Here is a 5,000-nt window from a genome sequence, read left to right on the forward strand (position 1 = left end):
CGTACCCTCTCTTCAGCGGCCTTTGCCTTACGGTTGCTGAACTACTTATGTCATTTTACGAGGCTCCAAAGGGATCTTCTCAAAGAGCTAAATGACTCTCTTGTTGGTAACCTATGATGACTACCCTCTTTTCTGTTGTTAACTCGTCCATGAGGCTCATTTCATATGCAGCCGAAGGGGCGAGTAGAGCAGCGGGAACAGGCGTTGCCCTCAGGAGACAAGCCTGGTTACGCTTGTGTTCGTTCGCGGAGGCCTTCAAGTCTTCCTTCGCCGACGCCCCCTTTGATGGGTCATTTTTGTTTGGACCCAAGGTGAAGGACACACTAACTCGGTGCGAGCAGGAGGGCAAGACTTTGACTGCCGTTGGGGCCCGATTTTCCGCTCCTTCTAGGCCTTACCCCAAGGCTGGGAGAGGAGGGAAAATGTGGTTTAGAAAATCTCAGAAGTCTTTCCCTACTCCACCCAGTGATTCCCCCTCCAGAGGCAGGGGGGGGGGAATTTTGGAAGACGCCGCCCCAGAGGTGGCAGAGGCCCCCGTAACTCTGGAGACTGCGATTCCTTTCGTGGTTCTTCATACAACCAGCGTTCCTGAGTTGTTGCCCGACTGTGCAACTCCGGAGCCAGTCGGGGGTCGCTTTGCGGCGCACCCACAAGCTTGGGAATCCATAACAAGCGATCAGTGGGTGCTTCGCATTATTACCAGAGGATATATCATCCCCTTCAACAAACCCCCCCTTTCTTTAAGGGAAATCCCAGACGTACCACCCAGTCAGCGGGATCAGGCAGCATTAGAGGTTTCAAAGCTGCTAGAAAAAAGAGCCATCCAGCCTGTCCCCATCGACCAGATCGGATCAGGAACTTACTCAAAATTATTTTTGGTACCAAAAAAGACAGGGGACTTCAGGCCCATTTTGGACCTCAGTTCATTGAATCGTTTCGTAAAGAAGTCCAAATTCCGAATGGTCACTCTTCAATCTATTCTTCCTTTGCTGGAAAAAGATGCATGGATGTGCTCTATAGATCTCCAGGACGCTTACTATCACATTCCCATAGCTCAAGAGTCCAGGAGACATTTACGCTTCCGCCTCGGAGTCAGTCATTTCCAATTCCGAGCACTGCCCTTTGGTCTCACCACAGCCCCAGGGTGTTCACCAAGTGTCTGGCAGTGGTAACTGCTCACCTGAGAAGTCTGGGATTCCAGGTGTTTCCTTATCTAGACGACTGGCTCCTTACTGCCACCTCCGAGCATCTACTACTCCAAGCGCTCAGAGCCACGTTCACCTTGGGCCGTTTCTTGGGGATCACGTTCAATTTGCAAAAATCTGTACTACAGCCATCTCAGCGTATTACTTTCATAGGCGCAGACTTAGACACAAAAGAATGCGCGCCTTTTACCGGCAGCAAGAATTCAGGTCTTACAAGATCAAGTCAAATCCTGTCTCCCCCTACAAAGAGCCCCGGCCCATCGGATCCTACAACTGTTGGGCTCGATGGCGTCGACCATACTTTTAGTTCCCTTGGCCAGACTTCACATGTGAATTTTACAATGGCTACTGTCGGTTCAATGGTCTTATCAGGAACTTCCCTTGAACCACTTAATCATAATCACGGAAAGTTGCCGTCGAGATCTGCATTGGTGGCTTCTCCAATCAAATCTCGATCAGGGGCGACCCTTTATACCACAACGTCCCGTTGCCACTGTGACTACGGACGCCTCCCAGGTAGGGTGGGGGGGTCATTACCTGGACAGGTCGGTCCAAGGCACATGGCAGATCCAGGAAACGCATTTGCATATCAATGTCCTGGAGATGAGAGCGGTACTATTGGTACTCCAAGCTCTCCATCACGCTCTCCCACGGGGCCTGATTGCTATCCTATCCGACAACATGTCGGTGGTATGGTACATAAACAAGCAAGGTGGAACCAGGTCTTACCCACTATGCAGAGAAGCCATGAGACTTTGGCACTGGGTAGCTACCAACCGCTTTCTAATGGCAACGCACATACCGGGAAGTCCAATGTGATTGCGGACAGATTAAGCAGGACCATTCTTTTACCCCACGAGTGGTCCCTCAACCAGGGTATAGCTGCGAAAATCTTCGACAGATGGGGTCATCCTTGCTGCGACCTGTTTGCCAGCCCTCACAATGCGAAATGCAGAGAGTTCTTCACACTGTTCCCTTCTCAGGGACAGATTCCCAGGACGCTCTGACTCACATTTGGCCCCGGTCTTCTCTACGCCTTCCCTCCGTTTCCCCTCTTACCGAGGGTGATACAGAAGGCCATTTACATGGAGAGCGAGATGATTTTGATTGCCCCGCACTGGCCTCGTCAAGTTTGGTTTCCTTTCCTACAGAGGCATGCGATAGAAGGTCCATGGTTTCTGGATCCGTGCCAGACCTGTTGACTCATCAGTCAGGACGGCTTCATCCGTCTCTCAGGTCCCTGAAGTTGGCAGCATGGTTACTCCACTTCCATCCTTAGTCCGAGACAATGCTCTTTCACCGGACGTGGTCCACATACTGTCTTCTTCTCATAAACCTTCCACCATCAAACTTTATTCCAGTAAATGGAAAAGGTTTGCCTTCTGGGCTCAAGAACGGGTATAGATCCTCTCACTGCACCAGTATCGGAGGTTCTGAATTTTCTGGCCTCCCTTTTCAGTCGGGCTCTTCAGTTTCTACCATTAAGGTTCAGCTAGCGGCCATTTCTAATTTTCATGCTTCATTTGAACCTTCATTGATGTCTCACAAACTTTGTAAGGCTTTCCTTAAAGGGGCTTGGCTCCTTAGGCCTCCTTTATCTCATCCTGTCCCCTTGGGATTTGAATATGGTTCTTGCTGCCCTAACTGCCCGTCCTTTCGAACCAGCTGCTACCTGTGATTTAAAATTTCTGTCTTGGAAAACGGCCTTTTTAGTAGCCATAACGTCTGCCAGGCGAGTTTCAGAACTTCAAGCTCTTTGTTCTGATCCTCCCTATTTGATTTTTCACAAGCATAGAGTTTCATTGAAATTAAACCCTGCATTTATACCAAAAGTGGCCTCCTCTTTCTGTATTCAACAAACTATAGAACTCCCTGTCTTTTTCCAGAATTCTCTAATAACGCAGAATATACTTTGCATCAATTGGACGTACATAGACAACTGCGTTTTTATTTGAATAGAACCGCTCAAACGCGGAAATCTAATCAATTGTTTGTTTCCTTTGCAGCGAACAAATTGGGTCAACCAGTAACAAAAACCTCCATATCTAAATGGATTAAAGATTGTATCATTTTTATTTATTCACAGGCTAACAAAGACCTCCCCTTTCCAGTCAAGGCTCATTCTACCAGGGCAATGGCTACTTCCGTAGCTTTTCACTCCAAGTTATCAATAGATGATATTTGTGCTGCAGCAACCTGGACTTCTCCGCACACTTTCATTTCTCATTACAAATTGGATGTGGTTTCTCGAGGCAGAGCTTCCTTTGGTTCCACAGTTCTCAGGAGTGTTTTCCAATGAGCCACCCGGGATGTAGGTGCTAGGGACGCTGTCCCATCTGTCATGAATGTAGGCGAGATAGGATCCCATTACATCTTTTAGTTATGTACTTACCATAACTTCGGATGTATGGGATCCATCTCGCCTACATTCATAAGTACCCACCCTCCTTCCCCCTTCCATTTGGATTTAGAGGAGTTGTAGTCCCTTTTTTCTTGGCGTTCTTTCTTGAAGAACTTTAGTTGGTTATAGTGACTACTAGTTTTTCTGTGTTTGCATGGATGTATGAAAGCGAACAAACAAGATCTGGGGAAGCAGGTGTAGTGCATCCTGGGATAGGGAGTAGCCCAGCCAATGAGAGACTTCGTGCTAGTGTATTAGTTGCCGAGTCGGAGCCGATGGATCGGCTCCGAACCCATCTGTCATGAATGTAGGTGAGATGGATCCCATACATCCGAAGTTATGGTAAGTACATAACTAAAAGATATATATATATATATATATATATATATATATATATATATATATATTTCACTATGAATATAATACAAATATTGGTAACATTTCCTTGATTCATATAAAATGACATGCATGATTTGAAGATGAGTGTGTGTCTGTGAGTTATACCTAAAATTACAAAGTACATATTGCTAGTTATGTTATTCAGTGGTATAGTACTGTATTAGGACAGCTCACCAGTGGGCCTACATAGACACACAAGCATATACGGTTGACATATTCTGACTTACAGGGTTTTGCAGTTGTATCTTTGAGAATCTGTCAGGGCTGTGAAAAATATTAACTGTACATCCCACAAGTCGTACAGCTCTGAAAAATAAAATGCAGCTTTTGTGAAAAAATATTACCTTTAAAGTATTTTTGTAGGGGAACTGGGGTGAGATTGCTGTACCTTGGAGAAGGGGAAATACTCTTAGATACTACTACCTTGGACTTAGTGTATATTTTACGTATTTACATTTTATTTTCAGTCTTTTGAGCACCCTATTGCCAGTGTAATAGAACTAGAGGTAATATTAATTGCTAAAGTATTTTTCTGTCATTTTTTAATTTTATAGCCAAAAAAAAATGGTGGCATCCACAAATTTAAGATGATGTTTTTTCCTTGTGCTTCATGCTTTGCAGGGTTTTGCATGACACCACAATCCAGTACAATGACATTTTCTACTCTAATGCTTTGTTACTGTTTATAATCTGGCTAGTTTGCATAGCCCTCCTGTTTCTGATATAGCTGGTCATGCCTTTAATTCTCTTCATCCAGAAGAAAGCCCGAGTACATGTGATGGCGCTGCAATAAAATTTAGAAACCTGTAAAGGCATGATCACATGTGGTGAGTCATATTTCTCCAGCTCTTCTTTCAGCATGTCTTTGTTCCTACTTGTGTGTCTGCTTTAGCTGTAATAAAAACATGCAGTTGGGTATCTTTTTAGATGGCATGGAGAACTTGATTTGACCATCTTAGCTAGGTATGTATCTTGACATTACTGTAAGAAATTTT

The 5,000-nt window shown here is 45.2% G+C and overlaps 1 protein-coding gene across 1 annotated transcript in view; it reads left to right on the forward strand.

Moving 5' to 3' along the window:
• The window catches only part of ALDH16A1 (aldehyde dehydrogenase 16 family member A1), an 818,106-nt gene that overhangs the window by 612,214 nt on the left and 200,892 nt on the right, over positions 1 to 5,000 (forward strand). The gene's annotated exons all lie outside the window — the stretch shown is intronic.

Source organism: Protopterus annectens, chromosome 17.part0, assembly GCF_019279795.1.
Source record: "Protopterus annectens isolate FY-2018-M chromosome 17.part0, PAN1.0, whole genome shotgun sequence".
NCBI lineage: Eukaryota > Metazoa > Chordata > Ceratodontiformes > Protopteridae > Protopterus > Protopterus annectens.